The sequence below is a fragment of the Sipha flava genome, unplaced genomic scaffold, assembly GCF_003268045.1.
Source record: "Sipha flava isolate LNK unplaced genomic scaffold, YSA_version1 0_pilon_pilon, whole genome shotgun sequence".
NCBI lineage: Eukaryota > Metazoa > Arthropoda > Insecta > Hemiptera > Aphididae > Sipha > Sipha flava.
In genome coordinates, this window is record NW_020271713.1 from 2,982,619 (window position 1) to 3,005,961 (window position 23,343).

Genomic DNA, 23,343 nt, shown 5'->3' on the forward strand with positions numbered 1-23,343 from the left:
GCGGATGAGGCGATGAATTCCCATAAATCGCGAGCCGAAAACTAGCGGGGTGCACGTCTCGCGTACAATAACGCAGCTGCCTCGAGATGAGAGAAAAGAGAGAGCGGAAAAAAAAAAAAAATGTCGTGTCGTTAAACGTTTATTTATGATTATTATTGTTGCCTTTTAGTTTTTCGGTTCTACTCGGGCGTCGCGTCGATCCGGGCAAAAATAATAGTGCGCCGATAACAACGCGTCGGCGCGACGAACGCACTAACGAAAATCATACTTAAAACACCCAACACGTGACGTTTAATATTGCTATTGTTCTCCGTCAACACTTGCTGCACGGCATTCGACCGTCAGGTATCCAGGCAGGTCGTTTCCCGTCGTTCGCCTTCTGCTCGGGAAACCGAATGATTTCCCTCCACGCGTACGCGTTCGGATTTCATTTATTTCGTCCGCCGTGTAATATACCTCGTTGGAAAATATTTACCGATCGCAAATGTGTTCGCGGGCCAGACAAATAACGATAAGAACAGCGAACCAACACGGAAATAATAATTGGTTCGCGTAAAATTTAATTCGTATGCTCGGACCAAATGGGTTGTACCAAAGCAATAAGAGAAGTCGAAGGGGGGGGGGAATCAAAAACATTGAAGTACAATACAAATGTATCCGTACAGTTGTACAGTATAAACATCCAAAAGTAAGTGCTATATACGTACACATTACTCCGTGTGTACTTTCTTAACGTCGAGTATTGTGATTTTAATGGCATTAACGATCGTTGAAGTGCATTACGTATACACGCGTTGTATGTAATCGCAGTGTGCAGTTCGGTGTATGCATTTCTATCCTCCTTCCGTTTGTAATACATGAATGTGTACAGACGAAGGATTCTCGCTTTTATCCGCGTATACTACACTCGTTTCGGGCGCCAGAATCTTTTTTTCAGGCTTTTCGTTTTTAAATTACTTCTCCTCGACACGGGCATAACAAATAAAAACGCATAAACTATATGTGTAACACGAGCACATAAACCGGTGTGCCTGTGTGGGTACCGAATTCCGAATCGCTGAAATGTGTACTACGTAAAGTCTTCCGCAAGATCTCATACACACGTCCCTGTGTAATCTACGTATACATATCTTAATATCGAGTCCGATCGTATTTTCTACCTTTGACGGCCAACATCCCGTATTCGCTGCATATATTATATAGCAATTTATTTTTAGCTATCCGCCCTCAACGTCATAATCACATTGATAATAGCAGTTAAATGATCACACGTAACTGATGCTTTCTCCGTTTCACGCCATCACACGTTGTACGTATCAACTGACATATGATGTATGTACCTATTGTGTTATATTTTAAAAAAACATTTAATTTTTACGCGATACACTGTGACACATTGTGATCGGTTCCTCGAATTAGTTTTTTCGTCGGATTTTTAACCGTTCCTTCGATGCACTTGATAAGTAAATAAACGATTTTCCACGTATACGGGACTGTAGCGTGCGATACATAATATGTGTACAATACAGGACGACTGCGAAAACAATTGAAACTACGTGCACTCGAAACGGTCGCACCGCGTGTAATAATCCGAAGAAATCGCGGACATAGGTCGATGATTTTTCAGACGGTTGTTTTCCCTTCCCTCCGTTTCGTTATTCGTTACGAACAGTTCATATTATATCATATTATGATGTGAATTTTTTTTTTCGACCATCCGTAACGGGTTCCAGTCCCGAAGTTTCCACTCTCGCCCGACGCGTTTACGATCGTAACACACGCGTGGCAAACGCAGAATGTAATAATCGTTCGGAATTGTTCGCGCAAACGCGTTCGTCGTGCAAAGTTATTGACGAGATACACTGTTCAACGTTCTCCCCGTTCGAACGTCGATTCTGGTGCACAAGTAATGAACGTCGCACCTTGTTCGATCGTACGCACGTTCGATGCACATTACGTAACGTTATATTGTCGGAGAGCATCGAAACGGTGGACGCGTGCCCGATCACGGTTCGTTTTGTTTGCCAAACCAAACACGCTTTTGGTTTCGATTCGAAAACCACCGGATCATTTTGTCCCGTACATCGTACGAAAAACCACCCGACTCGACTTATAACGTAACGCACGCACGAACAACAATCTCAGTATGTTTGGTTTTTGTTTCTCGGCATTGTTGACGCGAGAGCGCAGCGCCTATTATGTCGAACGCGTTTTGTTTCGATACGCGTACTCGAGGCGCGGTGCTTACCGTCAGCGCGCCCGCGTACGATATTTAACGATATCGATAACTGCGCGCGCAACAGTTTTTCACGATAGTAACGATGATCACAAAAGACGCGGACGATAATGCGACCGTCGACGACAGTGCGCAACACGCGGTCTTGAAACGCCGCCGTCGAGTTCGGAATTGCCGTCAAAATAATAGCGTAGCGGTTCTTCACGTCGGGTTTCGCGAGATCCGAGGCCCAGCCACGTACTTCAGGGAGAACCCTAGGAAAAATCGCCACCCCTCCCCCCCGTTCCCCCCCCCCCCCAAAGACCGTATAGTGGTGATCCCTCGAATCGAGATACACTTACGGTGAACACCACTTTGTTGCACATTTATTATTCAAGTGCCAATTGTTCTGACGCTTCCCCCTCAAAAATCACCACTTATTTACGTTTCTGGCCTAGAATTTTCTCGGACGCACTCGTACTCGTACGACACATTTCTCCGTTTCAAGTAACTTGTGCAAAAACATTTTTCCTATTAGTACGAGTTGTCGTCAAAGCGTCAACAAACACACTATTGTTTACTCATCTATCCTTATTAGACCATGGATGATGCACGTTTGCCAGGTATACATATTTCACTGATTCGCTGATGTAAATGCTTATTTATACGTGTAAACACATAGATTGAATGTGCAGAAAAACACATCCGTTAGAAGCGAGGAATTCACATTTTATACAATTCATCCACAAGTCATGTAGGAATAGTTGACAACAGCATCCGAACTGCCCGATGTATTATCAGAACAAACGATACTCGACCGCTGAACAATATAACCGGGCTATGATTTCCTAAGTATGATTGACGTTTACATGGACGGCACGAGTACCGCACTGCCCAATACAATGACGAGTAACACGGCTTATTGTAAGTTAAAAACTGTCTTTTGAGGTTTTCTGCATTTTGGATGAAAATCGTCATAGTCTTACAATGAATCACGTGGACCGTCATCTAGTAGTAATTTACTGCTACGCCAACTTCACTTTTAAATAAATATTTAAAATATAATGTACGCAACAATAATGTTTATTTTTCATCATAATACATTTGTCGTATTTCTTTTTTAAGTGCATATTTTAACATAACTTAGGCATAGTTCAATATTTTAAGCTGCATATCTATATACATACATCAAAGTGTTTACACTGCATATAATCCGTGGTATAATTATTATTATACAATGTACGTGTCTACTAAACATAATAAAATATCAAATTATTTTTTACATGATAGGGGACAAATTTTATTTGATTATAAAATCAAAACTATAGGCTTGTAAATTATTAAATGTCATGAGGCCACTAAAATGACCGGGTACTAAGTCTTTTTGGTTCTAGTCAAATCGGAAAATTAATACTTTTTTATGGTAATTGGATAAAAACAATAATTATAAATTAAATAATGCAGATAACTTAAAAATAAAACTCCTTACATGTTTTAGGTGTGCCGACTATAGGTTGAAGTTAATACTAGACTAGGGTATTCACCCCAGTTGATACTTCACCAAATTACGTCATTGGTTTGTATAATTTTTATAAAATTATATATTTATTATTTACATATACTTATTTATAGTTTAGTACAGTAAAACATCTTTATGCTGGACCCACTAAAAGATGGAAACCTCCATAAAACAGATAATATCAATAGTCCCGGTTAAATTAACTTCTCGGACCTCTACTATACGAAAACGGAAATATTTTCATGTTATAAACAGAAAAAATACTCTCCGCGAAATACATGTATAATAATCAAAAGAAAATTATTTTAGATTCTAACCGCACTGACGACACTATTGTCCGAATAGTGTAACCGACCGTTACTCGTGTTAAATTTTAAACATATAAAGTTGGATTTCCATAAATAATTATACTGAGGTGATTTCTATACGGTTTTTAGAATGGCTCTAGAAAATGTGTGCACAAATATAATTTATCAAGCGGATTTCGATATGATAAGACTTAAAGATAAATAAGATAATCATAAGTGTATTGTATAGTACTACAATTCGGATTCACGATAAATCGATAAAATCGTTGGCGTGTCGTGAAAACCAGAGCTAACCAAATAAAAAGTGTACTGCGGGACATGGCTACAACCTCACGTTTGTAATATTGCACTATAATGACGGGCAGCAACACGGTAACGAGAGTGACACTGTGTACAAAAGCCATGTGGATATAACATCATTAAAAGATATCGGTTTGCAGTAAAAAAAAAATTATAAAATATTGTAAAAATGTCAAATCGAAAAAAATAAAAATAAAGTCAAAATATTATTCATAACTCGTATATAGATAAGTTATTATAGTGGTTTGAAATATGTATGCGTATGGGCATGTAAAGGTCTTCTCGCGGTTTTCGTATATCTTTCACGCGATAAAATATTGATTAAAACAATCTATGTTTTGACGAACATACATCAACAAAGCTGCGAACTCGCAGTTTTCGTGTCGAACAAAGTGTTGTACACATAATATAATTGTGCGTTTTACAGGTCGTAGGTATATAATACGTACGTAATTTTTTTTTCCTGCGCGGAATATACGTACACGTCTGTGTTGTGTTCGACGACGGGACATTTCGTATACCTTATCTACAAATCACGGTATAGACAATCCCGAGGACTTCCGGGCGTCGAACTCGATTAGCGATGGATTTACGAGCAAGAACAATGCGATATCGTTTGTAAGCGGACGCAACGAGGGGGCAGTGTGATACGTATGAGACGGAGAAACGACAGGAGAGTGAGAGGTAGAAGAAAACCTATATAATATACGCCACCTACGTTATTTGTAGACAGACCGTGGAAGGCAAAAACGAGAGGAATGAAATACAAAAAAAAAAAAAAAAAAAAAGGAAGAACCAAGAATAGGAAAGGAAAAAAATGATTTCCCATCGTGTAAAACGAACGGAGCAGCCGTCCGCTGTGAATTTATACGCCGACGAACATTTCTCGCACGCGGCTTCGGCTTACGTGTGCTCGTGCACGGGATACGCGACCCCCGTGATTGATGTTGCTCATGTGCGCCCTTAACATGCACGTATATGCGCTCACACGAAGCTATCCCATCGGACGAACTCGCATGCAGGGATGTCGAAACCAGTTTGGTAAATTGTTCACTATCTCCTTCAATCTGTATGTGTGTGTTTGTCAACCCCTTTTCCAGCTTACGAAAATATATAATTTACTTATATATATATATGTGTGTGTGTGTGAGAGAGTGATTAGGGTTATTTCTTTTTTATTATTTTTTTAATATACCTTCTATATATACGTATGTATAGGTGCCTACGGTAAAAATTCTAATCGGCTGTCAGAGGGGAAGCTCTTAAGAGAATCGTATCGGAATTGGAGCAGCGGCGGCGACCGGCAACTACGAGATTTTTCTCAATGAAATGTCAACCCAAAGCGTTCGGCGGAACAATAGGGCGGATCGCTTGTAGAGAGAGGCAGTGGCCTCGGCGGTGCGGCGGAGGAGGCGGTCGGTGAGAAAAGGTATATTCTACGCGAGCACGCACACACGCACACACACACCCACCCACACAAGGCCAGCTTTGCTGCCAGCTGGCAATGTCTAACCCCTCGTCGTTCCGTTCGCTACGCGCTTACACTCCACTGGTCCTCGTCCCCCGCGCGCATTACCCCGATATATATCTTCCATCGCATGTGTGCGTGCGTGTAATGAAGGTATTTTGTCGGGCCGGACAACCCCTACCCTGCAGGTAGAAATTTATTTCATTTTTATTTTTCCCTCCTTTGGCAACGATATCGGTGGCGGCGTCGTTTCTTATGGTGCGTACTGCCTTTATATGCATGCGAGGGAGAATTCGTGCGTGTGTGTGCAGCGGGGGACAACTTGCACCTGGATCCCGCGGTTGTCGTATGCGTGTGCGTGGGTGTGTGTGTGTGTGTGACCCTTTTTATCCAGTTTCACAGACCGAAATACTGTAAGACACACGTGTACCTTTATATATATATACGGTTCAGTGATGAAGCGGTGCAGAGAAGGTAAAGCGTTATCGATCAAAAAAAAAAAAAAAATAATAATAATAATAATAAATAAATAAATAAAAGGGAACCGCGATTTCTCCGAGATGTATGTGTGTAGTTCATGCTTGTGAGTGTGTGTGTGTGTGTGTGTGTGAGGGTGGTAACAGCAGACAGCGGTGCGCCTTCGCGGAGAAAATAAATATATATATATATATATATATACACTATAATGTACATATTTTTTTCACCCCCTCGCAAAGGAATGCGAAGGTCCCTCTCATCCACCGCCGCCGCCGATTTCATTCAGCCGTACCGAGAATTTGTATTTTTATTATTTTTTAAATAATCGGCCACCGTGGTCAGAGATTAATGGAAACGCGCAGAGACTTTTACGCCCCTCGCACACGCACACATACGTAACATGAACAACCGTGTATACACATATGCGCGTGTGTGTGAGTATCGCTGCTGCTGCTGCAACCTTCGTCCCCCGCGACGTGAGCCATTAATAAAAATTATGTTATTTTTTTTTATTTTTTTTTTCGGTTCTCCGACGACCGGTCTTGAGGAAACGCGCATTATAATACAAGCATTGTGAGACCGGGCTATATTATGCCAGCGTTCTGCGTAAACGCGCGGATACATATTGTATACATTACACGTATATATTTATGGTCGTGTCGTATCACAGCCCGTATTTATGTGCGTTCATAAACGTACGATATAATGGTCCGTAAACGTGTACAGGCGTTGCTCGTACTATATTATGTGCGACTGGCAGCTGACTATAAAACGACGAAATTAGCCCCTTCCCCTTGATTTACACACGTCTAACCTAACGCAATACGTTTGTGCCGCATGCAGGCCCATCGTTCGTACGAAATAATATCATATCGTTGTTGACTTCGACGAACGCAATCACTTCGATCCTCGACGAAACGTTCGTTGTAAGAAATTATTATCTAATTATCTACCAGGAGAGTAAAAAAAAAAAAAAAAAACCCCCCAAATAAAAAAAAAAAAAAAAAAAAAACCAAAAAAAAAAAAAAAAAAAACCGTATATTTTCATATAAAATTATTGTATATTATTTTGAGAATTTCAAAACTTATTATTATTGTTAAAAACTATAGGACCGTTTATATAATTTGAGACAGTTTCTAATGCGAGTGCATTACAAAATGCATCTATGCCTGTCAAAACAATGAGTCGATAAACCTAAAAAAAAAAAAACTTCCCAACGAGTAAAAGTTGCCTAATCCAAACAAGCGGCCCACCGGGACACTCCCGGTATCCCGTTTGCCTAGTCCAGCCCTGTTTACACGTATATACAGCAAGGACGATTAGAACCGTTAAGTATATAGGCACGCAGACTTAGCCCATCATAAATAATATTATCCATCAGACGACCGAATAATCATCGATAAACATGAATTATTAATATCTGTACAAATACTTTTGATTATATATTGTTACAATATTGTAGAATATTGTTCTTCGAAATCGTTTTTAGTTTTTTCGTTCACGTTAACTATAAATCAGTCAATGATTTTACATTAGTTCACTGTTTTTTTTTTAAATTTTTTACTAAAAAACTAAAAAAAAAATTAAAACTTTTAAGATGTAAACGGTTTCATGATTTGGGTTTAGGAACGATGGATATTCAAGTTATTCGTGATCTGATCATGACCAATATTATTTTTGATCATATTTTATGCGTTAGTATTAATATTCGCTATAGCGGTATAATATAACCAAAAATAAAATAATAATATAATATTACTAGTATCGGTTATAGCCGATGTTGGATGCAAAAAGATGAATATTATTTTTTCTAGCGTTTAAAACTTATATCTCAACTATAACTGCATTTTATTAAAAATGAATTATTTTTTCCTTTCTGTGTATGCAGTATATTATAAGACAATCACAAAACAAAGAAAATAATAATATTGTTGTTTGCAGATTATGAGTTCACCTACGCGGCGCAGTGGTCTAAGGCTAACAGGAAAAAGTGCAATACACATACATATTTCCTGAATCCCATGAGATCGATTCAGTGGTTTTGAAAAAAATGTGAAATATTTATTTTTTTAATTTTTTAATTTATTTTTACTGTTCATTAATTTATATTCTTACGATATATTCAAAAATAGAATATGCATCAATAAAAATGTAGTTAAGAAAACTTTCAACATTAAAAGTCAAAATGATAAACATTAGAAAGATATCCGTTAAAGTATAATATCATTTATACTCCAGGAACTATGTAAATTACAAGTAATCTCGATTAGTAGTTTTTTTTTTTTTGGTTTATGGGGTAGACGGAATTAAAGTTTTTATATTAAAGAATGACAAATGAGAAATTGTTATAATTTACTTTTGAAAATAAGCTTTGAAAATCATTTGTATCCGTGACACAATCATTACTTGGTTGATTTGTACGACTATATTTATAACACGCTTAATAGCATTAGACATTTATTTTATTATTATTCTAATTCAGGAAAATTACTTTCTGAATTCCATTGTGTTTCAAAATTTAAACAAATGTTTTTTGAACATTTTATTTCTTGGCTCATATTACTAACTAAAGTTCAAATTATTTCCAATAAATATATAAATTTGTTTTTGTATTATAAAAATAAAAATGTTATAATTGTTACTTTTTATTTTTATTTCCTAGCTAATAAATAATAATGTATAATATTTCGGTGTATACAGTCGGTAAGTTATACATGTATTATTATGTTATACATGTATACATGTATTCATCATTTTAGTTGAGAAATATCTAAGTTGTTTTCTTTTTTAGTTTATGTTAACAGAACCTATTAAATCTCTTATAGAATTTAATTCAACTTTTTTTTTATTCTGATGAGCTTTTATAATTTTTTGTACTTTCATATCATGGGGTGTAAGATTAATATTTGTAATTAAATATTTAACATGCATTTCGTTTCAATCAAAAAAAATAAATGTACAATATTAACTAACAATATGGACTAGATTGGTTTTTCTAAATAAAGACAATGTATGGCACGATAAAATATGAAATCGCTAAAAACATTAATTGTTTTCATTTCAACTACAAGTAGTCAGGAAACGAAAACCGTAATTGAGTTTCGATAAAAGTATTCAGTGATGTATTATTACGCATGGAGTTTTTAAGTTTTTGAAAGCGTTGTGGGCGGTCGTTATTAAAATTTTATGAAAACCGATCGAATATCCAATACGAGTACAATTTATTATTGAACAGTAAACGTATTTGAAAATAAATGCCATTCAAAATCTACGTTACATAATATCAGGTACGAAATTATTTTCACTATATTGCACAAAAACACATTATAACGTGAATAATATATAGACCACGGTTCCATGTACTCTGGGTGTAATTTAAAATTTAATCATCGCTCATATAAGTAAACACATGCATATTACGAGTATATTTATAATATTAAGACACCAGTAGTAATTTACGATTTTGTAAAAAATACTTCTCGAAGCCTATTCGAAGTAGAAAAAAACCCGTATCGATATGTTAAGTGTTTATATTATAGTTATACCAAAATGAAATTTCTAAGTCGATGATCTAAAGCAAAAACCATAACTAATCAATTAATACGCGAATTAATATAAAATCATAATTTTGAATAACGACAGGAAATTATATAATTATTGTCTACAATTTGAAAAAGGCCGTAATCGCAAAATTTCGTTTAGCCATTATTGGAAAGACTTATGTATAAATATACATTGTACTAATTTGAACATGGTAAAAACGTGGTTCGGGCGAACTGAGTTTATCGAACGTGGTTTATTGTCGATTTCGACACCGTAATAATATTATGATATTATAAAACCCGGTGCTGCAGTAATAATATCTCGAGAGCCAATCGTTTGTCGAACATATACATCGTCAAAGTGATATTATATTACGGTAACTGTATATCATTATTATAATGTCACCTTAAAATCTTATATAATACACACACACACACGTATTGCATTGGTAATGGCTGCGGACAAACGGTACAACTGCCTGGATCGTTGGCATTTAGATTTCTATACGACGTAACATAACGCTACAATTAATAATAATATACGAATAGAGGATTTCAAGTGGTATACACACACATAATAATAATACATCGTATCATTGAGTCACGTCACTGATTCTAAGGAACCCCCGTGATGTGCACTCGATTTCGGTCTACGGCTGGATCATTGTGCACGCGTACGTTCGCCCATTCATGTAGGAGGGATACGCTACTTTAGCATCACATTTCGTTAATGCGAAAAGGTGCATATTGTTCTGGAGGGTGGTTCCAATTTTTGTTTTGTGCGATTTTTAACAGTCCCGTTAGAAATAAAAAAAAAGAAATTGTTTGTTTGGATAAGGAATTCGAGCGTTTACCGTAAAACTCTTATTCGTGTCTGATCGATTTTTAACGTCAACAGGATAAAAATCGTTCACATCATAGTGTATTTTTTTTTTTTTTTTTTTTACTGTAAATTTAGTGATTTTTATTTTTTAAATAAATTACGGTTCCGTGTTTGCGTCAACTTATGCAGAGCGTTAGGCGCGTGCACCAGGTGTTCTTTGGTCCGGTATTGTTTTGGTATTGGTTTAGTAATTCCTACTACGTTTATAAATATTATCTGCTCCGATTTCTTATGTCGATAAACACGATCGTAACTTTTGGTATGCAGGGACTTAGATTTTGTTTTTTCGTATTCGTGCTCGAATCACAATCCTGCACGGGTGAAATGTAAATAAGACACTCTTAATTGGAAAGGTAATTAAAAATAAAAGTTTTTTTTTCTTTTGTCTTACACTCCTTACGATTGAGTTATCACCGCGGTAGGCTCCGGTTCCGGGTGAAAAGAATAACGTTTTTTAAGACTCGCCTCCGGTTACAATACGGTCCAAGTGTCTATTTCTGCGAACAGCGAACGTCCGCGGCGTAAACACGAGTTTGTTGATCGTACATTTGGTCACGCGGCGAAAAGGTACGATGTCGGTAGTAAAATAAATAAATACTACAAAAAAAAAAAAAAAAAATCAAATAATAAGCCAACTACTAGGAAATATGAGTGTTATTGAATATCTTAAAATTTAATGCATATATATTGTCGTACATGCCGATTGGATTGTACGTATATACTCGAACACACCAGTAGAAATAAAGTAACGTGAATTGTAATTATCCTGTCGTGGTCGAATCACACGTGGTCCACTCGCGAAGACTCTTTATTGTTTTTATCTTTTCTCTTATGTACATTTAGCTTAACCCGATCACACCGTATATCGCTTACGCGCTGATTTGAACACAGTGTAAACGAGTTGTTTTACATCTATCTTTTCGTGCACTTTAGTTGTGTTACGATAACCTACTTCCTATTGAGACACGAATACCCGTTTATTTTAGTTTATTTAATATTTCGTTTGACACGAACGTTTAATCGCCTGATACTACAATACGTACATTATGTATGTGATACATTTCATTTTTCTAAGACAGTGGCGAGACTAGATTTTCATTAAAAGCAGTGAAATCGAGCGTGCTGTCCGAAACCGTGCAAATAACAGGGCCTGAACGACGATGATAAATCGTAAACGGATAAACGAGTTATCGAACCACGTCAGCCGGACGTTAGCAATAACACTTGCGTGCAGTATTGCGTCGTCGGCGGTCAGGTGCTGCGCAACCCTTTTCGACGGACAACGGCAATAATGTTTTCCGATATCGATTCACGACGACACACACAGTTGCTCGGACACGTTTCCCTCGCGGCGACCGACGAGCGAGCGCGCGTAAAACACACACACTTCTCTCGACCGCGGGTCGGCTCCATTGTTCCGCGCACGCATTATCACCGCGGTCGCGCGCACACGATATATTATTATTATTATTATTATTGTTGTTGTTGTAAACTTGCGCGCAAGAATACTACGGTCCGTCGTCGGTGCCGCCGGAGAAACGCGATAGCATTAATTATTTTTGTCCGCGGGCAGCGCGTGTAAAAAAAAAAAAAAAAAATGTGACGTAACAACGATATTGTCCACGGTGTTCGACCGCCACCGAGTACCTGTTTCGAACCGCTGGACGTGTAAGGCCGAGCGGATAATTTACCAAAGTTAATAACTTCTCCTCCGGTCGAGTCTTACGCGTGTCGGACATTTTCCCGTCCGCACGTATAGCGCACGCACGCGCACGCGAACGTGTTACTATGCGTAGCACATACACGAGCATGTGTGTCGTACACACGGAGCATGGGCCTCTCTTATGGCGCCAGACGAATTTTCACAGTCCTATTTAGTTACGGCCGGCGTACGGGGTACGCCGTACGCGACTACAGAAATACGTGTTACGCTGTACGTACCATTATCGACGTGCACGCGTTATCGTCCTTGGAACCTTCGGACACCTTTTATTTTTTTCATTATTTTTCCGTTCCCTCTCCCGTACGATTTTCCCTCCGGTTTTGACACTCTCCTCGCTCCGCCCCCTCCCCGTTCGGCCGACGTCGTGCGCACTACACCCGTCTCTTTCCAGCCGATACGAAAAACGTGTACGCGCGCGTCCACCGTACGTTATACGATCCGATATCGGTGCGAAACGCCGATTTAGTTATTATCGTTCAACGTTATAATGTCGCACCGCGGTAAGCGTGTGATACGGGTTGTACGGAACGGTTCGCGGAAAAACGCTCGTCCGGATGGAAAACCAGAGGAACGATAATAACAGTAATAACAATAATAATAATAATAATAATAAAAGGTTTTTGAAAAAAAATCTCCCACACTGCGCGAGACGTACGCGTGACGTGATGATGGATGTCGTGCGCAAGTGATACTACACATAAATACGAACGATTATGTATGACCGGATGAAACAGAAAAACGATACGGACGAACAAAAGTCAAGACGTGTCAAGGCGCATGACAACCCGAAATGTGCAGCGACTCCGGTCCCGCTGATGATCGCGTGGTGGTGCGAAGTCGATTTACATATTTCATTGTGTGTGCGCGCGGCGGTGCTGGATATGGAATAATTATGATGAAATGTGTCTCGCTTGCGACCGCGGTCCACGCGGTACGACGACAAAAATGATTGCGCGACAGGTGTTTGCCGTCGAGTTTTGGCGTTTCGGCACGCGAAAATTTATTTTCTCAATCGGTCGACGCTCGTGTGATTATGATTTTCTAACGACGTTTTCGCGTTCAAGATGATTCTTCTATAGTGCAATAATAACAATGCAGTCACCCGTTCACGTATAAAAAAAAAAAAAAAATATATTTTAGGTATTCGATTCAAGTACAATATACTGTAATTGTGTCATGAACCTTTTGTTTTTTTTTTCTTTTTTACAGTCCCATATACGAATATTTAATTGGATCTAAACGTCACAGAGTCAAATTTTTACACGTTTTCAAAAATATTGTTATAATTATTTTGTTTTTTTTTTTTTTTTAAAAAACTATTCAAGGCGATGACTAAAATATTAAACAGCAAGTGAAAACCACGGTTTATATGAAAGCAACCGATACTATATTTATGTTATTCAGCTATATCGTCCTTTGAGCTTTTGGACTATTCGCCTGTAGAAAAATTCTTACCGATACACATAAAATAGAAAACGGTACGCATTTTAATAGTTTAACACTACATTTCTATCCGTACCGTTACCACTACCTCTATGCAGCACATACTGTATCATTATGTGAAAACGGGCTACTCTATTGTCTATCCTCACCGGACCATGGGGTAAATTAAAAAGCGTTTTGTTGTAGCGCTACGTATCGTCTTATACGGTCCTTATTCTTATCTTGTACACGTTCTACACGGAATCGGCTAAATCAACAGCAGAGCATTATTTAAATTAATCGATTAAAAGTTTTTTTTTTTTTCATTTCATCGATAGGTAATTAGTATGATTTCCTAATAACCCTTTTTTTATTTTATTCAAACGGTGCCCGCTACGTTTTATTTTTAACACGTGGCATTGAATATTTTTGAACTTTATATGATTTTTTTTTTTTTTTTTTTGTTTATTTTAAAAATAATTGTCTCATTATTTTTCACGTTTGGTGCCAAGGTCGAGTCTAGGTTGGGTGCTAATATCGATGTCCACACAGAACGTAGTACCAATCTCGCACCGTATATAATGCGCGAGCGAAACGCTGTCGTACGAGCATTACGCAGACAGCATACGACGAGTTGTAAACGTTAAAATTAACAATCGCCCGAATAAGGTCACACATACACACTTGTATGCATAAATGTCAAGTAGTGGCTTTAACGGTTGGACAAGTCGTACTACGCATATCGTTGACATGGTAATAAAAAAAAAAATTTATAATTAACCTAAAAGATAAACGGTTTTTAAACGTTTTAACGATTTCCGAACTCTGTCGGACCCATAAACTAAGATTAGCGTCTGGCCTTTTTCTCCAAAAAAACCACCTCATTGATGCATGTTATGAATTTTTAAAGCGATTTGTGCGAACTGGCGACATTTCATAGTGTATTTTATCCGTACAGACGCATATCAACTATTCATACGTATATAGATTACAAGCTGAACTATCGGTCCCTATACCGAATAAGTAGACATGTTTACGTGCACATATTGGAACAATGGTTCTAATTGTTCGTTAAGTTAACCGCAGTGCTGCATGGTTCTAGCAAGTGCCGATGTAATCCTTTCGGATAATATTATTGTACTAATTACCAAGATATTTGATGTATTTTTTTTTTCATTGCATTATGTTTAAACATCTATTTGAAATCAATCGTTATTTCACGTTCTTAAGGGTTGTTCGATTCGCTTATCGCAGGGGCGTATTTAGACTTACTTTTAGGGAGGAGGTGACTCAAATTTTTCAAGTCAAATTTTGGTAATATTTAAATCGGGTGAATCCTTAATATTTGTGGTTTTTTTTTTTTATCTTATGTCGGATCCACTTAGAATCGACTTTTTTGTAGTTATTTTTTAACACTTATCTATGTTTTGAAAGTTACGCTTGTATTTTATTTGATTTTTCAAAAGCCCAATTCACAGCCACGCGTGATTTGATTTCGTTATAAAATGATCCACATTAAAAAAAAATTGAAATGTGTATCTCACATACTAGTATAACCGATTCCATAAATAGGGATTCGGGGAGGGGGTGCCCCCATCACCCCTATAATACGACCCTGGCTTATCGGTAAACGTATATTTACAGGTTACGCATATTATTACGTATATCGATGTATACCTGAAAATATCTTACAAATTTTATATTACCTCGAAGAAGAGTGTATCGATTCGAAACAAGTATCAATATCACTCGTACTTTAAATTTCTTTTTAAGATTTTTGGTCGTGTATAACGTGATGGGCTAAAAACTCGGTATAACCCAACGGCACCATTTATCAAACGAAACGCTTCAACATTTTCTCGACGAAGACTATAATTGAAAAACACGCACACCCCACTCGAATATGTTTGTGTTTACCAGCAGCCGACGACGGCGCCCGGGCAACGTTTTCGCGAAATCACAATTATCGTCGCACTTCGTGAGACTACTTCCAAATCGATTAAACCGACGTTCAGACCGTTGGAAAGTTCCGCGTTACGACGTTCAGAAAATATAATTTCGTACGTTTCGGAGTGAACCTAAATGGTGTATACAGACGGAACAGAAGTGTTTGTTTGCGGAAAAGCCGTCACGATTTTCCAATCTAAAACCGGCATACCAGTAAAAGGAAAAATAAATACCGAAGTTATACGTGTGCGCGCGTACGTGTGTGTGTGTTATTTTGTGTAATGATAATATGTCGGTTTGCTTTGAAACTGCTTCGAATGAGAGTATGCGGAATTTACCGAAAACCGTTCACATTTCCGATGTACCAATACAATCCGGAGGCATAAAGAAAAAACAGAGAATAGTTTGAAAAAAGAAATTTCCCAGGCGACAAGGAGTGTTGTACGTTTTTGAAATATACTTTGTACGTGGGTATTATTTGAGTAGCGTAAGCAGACTTACTCAACCAGCCACTTAAGTTGGATTACTACGAGACCAGCCGGTAAACATGACAAACGGACGACCAAAACTAGAAAATCACGACGGATGCAATTTTAATGCAATAAAACCGTAAATAAAAGCCCACGAATAAATCGTCGCCACTGACCGCCGTAATACCCAGGTTGGGTTAGGTATCTCGATCGCGGTACATGGGAGGACCTTGCGGTGTGCGAGACACACGTGAAAACGCATCGGGTGCCCGATTGAATCCTGCCGCAGTACGCACAGTATTATGTCTGTACGTAGAGATAGGCGTAGCGCGCGCGCGTAATTCGCACTATTATTAGTTTTTTTTTTTCGCCCGACCTAAATAAACCGGCGGAAAGAACGCGGCGCACAGCGGATATAATAATAATAATAATTATTATTATTATTATTATTATTATTTTAATAATAGTGTACAACATTGTAATGAGAGGAGAAATAATAATGAAAAAAAAAAAAAAAAAAACATTATAGTAATAGCTCGTCGTCGTCGTTATTTTAGTAATTAACCCGGGAGAAGACGAGAGGCGGAGCAGGAGACGACGATGACGACGACGAAGACGAGGACGACGACGAGCGTCTCCTCTGCGCGCGATGTGACGTGTGCCCGCGCGCACCTCCGCCGGGGACCAAGACGCCATGGTGTGAGAACGGCGGCGGCGACGTAGGATTCGCCCGGCTCAGCATGGAACACTCGTCGGGTCGCCGCCGGCAGCCCAGCGCCGACACGACCTTTCTCCCTGCGCGCGTCGTCCGATTTCATGGCTCATTTTTCTTCGGCTCTCCCCCCTCCCCCTCTCACTAACCCTATCTCTCTCGCTCTCCGTCTCTCCGTCTCCCGAGGAAATATTATCGTTATTATTATTATTTGTACGGGTTTTTTATTTATTTTTTTTTTTCTTTCTTTTATATCCGCGTTACGATCCTTTGTTATCCTATATGTGTACACGTGATTTCGCGCGCGGTGTTAATTAATGATCGGCGGCGGCGGCGGCGGCGGCGGCGTCTGTACACCACGCGTACCGCGTACGATGTACCGCTGCCGCACGGTCTCTCTTGGCCGGTTTACCCGCAAACAATGCTCAATCAACGAGATCGAATTTCGATCTTAATTATATATATACGTTACACACGTTTATAAGCGTGTACACTTCACGGGTAGGCGTAAGTATGGCTGTGCCCATACGTACCGATCGCAAACGAAACCGCGGTCGCGGTATCTTCAAAAAGCGGTTCGTCGGATAACCATCGCGTTTTATTTTTCGTTTTCTTCCCGCCGCGGCTTTGCGCTCCGGCGTAATGACGTGCGCTGCATTTACGGTACCGTAACAATCACGTTTTCAGGGAATCGCTATCGCGGTCCGCAGGTACCTAACCCGTCCGTCTTTATCATTATTTCATCGAATCAAGCCTCTGCAGAGCGAACCCGAACGGCCGGTACGAGCGCCGGTAGAAATAGTTTTCGCGACATTTTCACCAGCGCGGGCGCATAACAGTTTCAGAACCCGCTCACACGCCACACCAATAGATTTACACCGCGGACCGCGTTACCGGTTCGGTCGTCTCGCGCCCACGGTTCAAGCGGTTTTCGAAACGTTCTTTCCGTTTCACCAGATCATCGTTCCAATCACGTCGACACCGAGTATCGTTTTGTCCCGGTATAATTTTAAAACGCTGTGATTTCCCACATCCCAAGTGTGCGTCGTGAATACGATAATAATCTCCGATAAGCTCGTCTCCCGGTTATCATCGGTTCGGTATCAAGGGACACCGTTCAACGACGGTCACGAATACGACTTTACCAAGTGATCAACGGGACGGCGCTGCTAAGACATCTACGGACGATGGTGATACGTTGCCGGGAGGACAACGGATTTTCCCGGGAACGTAACGCGTACATCCCGCACGGTCGCGGTGTTAAGGTGCGTTGCGTTTTCCGCAGCTCCGCGCCTCACTCGCGCGGTTCGACCAACCGAACGCTGATTGCATTGTTGTCGTTATCGTAATTGTCGCGCTCTTCCGCGACTAATGAGAGCTCCGGCCCGGGGGCCCGTTAACGAGCCCGGCCCGGCCGCCGGAGGAAGAGAACGTTTACCGGGATCCGGTCGGGCTCGCGTGTCGTCGGGACGCGGTCGCGCGATCGCTTTCGGGCCGAGAACGATTCGGGGCGGTGGACCGCGCGCGCGGCCGTCATCGTAACGCTGTGACGGACGGCTACGTCGCGTGAACGAATACGGGTATAATGGAGGGGGAAAAAAAAAAAAAAAAAATAATAAAAATATACGAACTCCGAGAAACGGTAATGACGCCGACGCGTCGTGGTCGACGGCCCCGATATCCGGCCCGCCGCCCGACGACGGCGCCGGGTTCACCGAAAACGGGCCCCCGCGACCGGGCGAACCCGTCGGGTTCCGTTGTTATTGCTGTTATTACACACCCGGCGGCGGCGGCGACGTTTTATATTTTCGTTTCGCGACGACGCGTATTAATCGTAAATCTTTTCAATACCGGCCTTTTATATCGACGCGCGTACAACAATGTACTCGTACCGGTGTACGCCGCGGTGCGTGAACAACGCGCGTTTTTCGGGTTTCGGTGCGCGCGTTCTCGGAGGGAAAATAAAGGAGGCGCCGTGGAGACAACGCGCGGGTAGGCGCGTGGCGGTTTACCGACGTCGCCGTCCCGGCGTTCGCAGGTCCGACGGGAGCCCGCGTGCGCGCGGAACACAATAGCCGGTATGCAATGCACGGGCACGGAAACCGTTCCGCGTGTCGCGACGCCGTCCGGGACACGATCGCCGTCCGCCGACGACGGAAACCTTTCGTCGGACGGCCGCGTACGGATATCGAGGGGCGCGCGGAAATCGCTGAAACGGTGTTCGACCGCGATCGCTACGGATTGCGTACAGCGACGAGCGGACCAACGCACCGGGACTACTGCCAGTAGTGTTGGTCTCGCTGCGGGGCCGGTGCGTTGTTTGAAACTCAAAATACACCTGTGCCTAAGGCCTGGTGCGCACTTGCGTTATTTTAACGCGCGGCAACGCTGCGGCACCGCGGCGATGACGCCGTATTCAGTGCACACCTAGCGGCATATATTCATACCTATATACATATACATAACGTCATACACACGTACGGTCAGTACGACGTTGGAACGCAAACATAACACATTTCTTTTGTGCAGTTTTGCAGTTTTCGCTTACATATATTATTATTTACATACATTGTCAGTATGGATTTGACACAAGCGATGGAAATTTATAAAAGAAAACGTATTATTTTCGCGTACCTTGTGCACAAAATGACGATAGTGTGCACTGACCAATATGATACAATGAATTGAGCGACCGCAAGTGAAGGCGCGGTGACGCTGCGGTGCGATAACAACTTGCGACAAAAACTTTGTCGCAGACGGACGCGCGTCACCGCAGCGTTGCCGCTGTGATGTGTGCATTACGCAATTAAATTTCGGGTTTTCCATGCCGCGTTTGCGGTGCCGCAGCGTTGCCGCGCGTTAAAATAACGCAAGTGTGCGCCGGGCCTAAGCTATGGGTTTGTGGAACTTGACAGTTGTTCGTTATCCGCAAGGTATACCGTGACCAGTGCAACATACGAGTGTGTACAGCGTGTACAGGATGTTGGTCCTGCAGCGAGACCAAGAGCAACTTTGCTCGTCGCTAATCATACAGATCCGAGATAAAAATTTGAACTCGAATTCATTTGAACTTCACGGGCGCTAAAAATCCTATTGCGCTATCGGTGTTCGCGAGTACCTGAACTGACCGCGAAAACGTGTCCGTTAGAAACTCGTATCGTTAACAATGCTTGGACCGACGAACGTCAAGCAGCGAACGGAAACCCGAATTCGGCCCGGGCGCGAGGGCGAATGTAAGTTCTTACGCGACAGAAAAAGGTACATATGTAAGTTCCTACACGGTTAAGACCAGGTACGTACGTTTAGTTCCCCTACGCGGCGGAAACATGTGCATGCGTAAGTTTTTAAAAAATTTAAAATCGTTTAAAACGACCGGTTCGCCTTTTTCACTCAACACGAATGATACATTCTCGCTCATTGCGATTGATGTATACTACTGGTATGTGTGGACACACGGATCATTCGAACAATACTAACAATACTTTTAAGCTAGATGTACATTCCACGGTGTACGGTTATAACAAATTATAAGATTATCAAACCAAAATCAAGTTCTGTATCAGTTTTATTCGCAACGAAAAGTCGTAATGATAAGATATTTTTCCTACGTCGAGTCGGGACACTATTATCAGCCTGTAGCTTGTTGAATTTTCCCGTGATTTCGTATACTTTTTTCAGTTGCTCTAACATACTATACTGTATTTGAATGTTTCAATAACAAATAACCCAACATAACGATACGCCTTGTGGCACTTCCACGCATTGTTTTTTTTTTTTTTGAAGATTTGTTAAAGATTCGTATAAACATATTCAATTTTTTCCGCCGTGTAGGAACCAACGTATGCGATTGTTTACCTGCTACTCTCGCGTAAGGAACTCACTGTTCCCCGGGCGCTATTCAAAACTTATTTCCCGTGCGCTGAGAGTGCAGCGATTCGACTGCTGGTGCAGTTCAGAGTATACGTTTTACGATCGCGGGCCGGTACGTTTCCTCGTCAACGGTTCGCTTCTCTTGTCCGGATCTCGAAAGTTTCTCAGAGAAATCGGTTGCCGCCGACGTTCCGAAAACCCTGTGCCTATGTAATACACGAATTTCCGTACACGGGCACAGCCGGGTGGTACGCGCGTCACTCAAATAATAGGTGTACGTGGCCGCGCGTGTAGACGGACCGTGTCACACGCGCGTGTAACAACAAAACTCCGCCGTACGTACACATATCGTTGTACAATATTATACATGCGCACGTCGGGAATGCGAGTACAAGTTATGAGTTTTTTTTTTTTCCCCCCAAACGACCTCAGAAAAAAAAAAAAAAAAACCCAAAAATTCAATCGAACCGTCAAATCTAAGTCTACTCTCTGCACGCGCGTCGACGTCGTTGCCGGGGCCTCGTGTGTGCGGTAGTAATATTACACTGTAATATACATTTGTAAGGACATATGTGTGTGTGTGTGTGTGTGTGTGTGTATAATATATTTTCATTTTTTTTTTTTTTTTTTCTGTTGTTCACTTGTATACGTGACACGTAAAACCTTGATTTTCAAATTGCGCAATGCGTACGCCGCCGCACGTTTACTACATAACATGTGTTTGTCGACGACGATAATTTTTTGTCATGGCTCGGCAAAAAAATCGTATACGCCGAACCATTATTATTATTATTATTGTTATAATTAAATTTTCGGCGTTCTGACGATTGATCCATGACGACAAGCGTGAGCATGTGTGGCACGAGTTGCGGTCACGCAGCGAATTTACCGGACCCTACCGAACGTACCTACATATTACTCGTGTATCGATGGCGTAGCGCACAAATGTGATAAGTGACATTTTCGTAACTGTTCGAGGGAACGATTTTTAAGTTTGAGCTGTTATAACGCAATTCAAAGATGCAACGAACTGTAATGAATTTTTTATTATATTTTCCTTAACGTGCAATGAGTATTGAAGATTAAAAACTGTGATCAATGCATTTGTATTCTTAAAAAAAAAAAAAAAAATGTTAAAAAAAAATTTGTTCTCAACACATTTTGTACACGCAAAAAGTAATACATAGACACATTTTTCTTCCAATTTCAATAAACAACAACAATTACTTGAATAATGTTATGAATTTCGTTCGTGCAAAATGTGCAGAATTTTACGATTAAATTGAATATGTGTTAACTCGTTTTTCGAAAAAATGTCACTTATCACACTGGTGCGCTTCGCCAACGATACATACGATATAGATACGTTCGATTTATATGGGCGAGCACCTGACCGGGAGACCAATATCGTTTTCGGAATGTTTTTACTTTTAACATATTTCCGTCCCGTCAAATAGTAATAATAATAATAAAAACGGCAATATTTTGTAACGAACCGTTCGCGTCGCGATATCATCGAGTATCGTGTCGCGACCATAACGCGTACACTTAAACATAATAAACGTTTCAACTGTCGTCTATACAGTGTTCAGCCATTATCAACCTTTGTGTTTGGGCGACCCAAGATATTTACCCGATTTTTCGCACGATGACGTCAAGTATAAAATATTTTCGAACGTCCTAGGGACGGTTTTTCGCTGTCCGTGTTTGCAGTTGACGACGACCCGATAACGAGTTAATATTATTATTATGGACTAGCGTTACATAACTTAGTTAGCAAGCCCCCTTCCCTCTGAGGGCATGAGCACATTGCCGGTAGTCAAGTGAGAAATTAAATGCAAACGGTCATCATGGAACAATTTTTTTTAAAGTCTTCAATAGACGGAGAAAAAATGATTGATAATTTTTCTGTTCTATTAAAACTTATAAAATACAAAAATTTTTAATTTCAATTCCAAGTAGAGGGAGAGGGCACGTGATTTATAAAAATGTAAATAATTGTTAAAAACACTATTATCGACCGAGCACAAGAGTTCGGCGCTCTAGCTTCGTATAAACATTGTTTTCTCGCCCTTCGTGGAACAGTATGTATAAATCCGCGGTAAACCTTTAAGTTATCGACACCGGTAACTATTATATTATATGATCACCGAACGTTCTCGGGGTCGCGTTTTATTTTGCCGCGCCTTCGTGGACTCGCCCGTGAGATTTTCTCCGGTAGACGAAATCACGTTCGTACAACACGCGTTCAAGCATTATTCCGAATTCCGATTTACGTTTTCACGAGAAGCCCGATCCTATTTTCCCCGTAACATTTCGCTCGTGCAGCTCCGTTCGCCGTGGTAACGCCGTACCCGTTCCGGCCGCAGATAATGCGGCAAAGGGCTCTCGGCGGAAAGCCGCGCGCACTTTCCCAGACGTATTTTTCTCGAAAACCCGTCCGGCAAAAACACGTTCGCGAGATACTACCGAACCGTGCACCGCAC

General features: G+C 40.6%; 1 long non-coding RNA gene across 1 annotated transcript; it reads left to right on the forward strand.

Annotated features, from left to right (window-relative positions):
• Positions 1 to 5,101: 5,101 nt before the first annotated feature.
• LOC112694539 lies at positions 5,102 to 8,302 on the forward strand. Its single transcript, XR_003149573.1, has 3 exons — positions 5,102 to 5,383; positions 5,561 to 5,771; positions 8,230 to 8,302. It is a non-coding gene; the product is annotated as an uncharacterized LOC112694539 (long non-coding RNA).
• Positions 8,303 to 23,343: the final 15,041 nt, after the last annotated feature.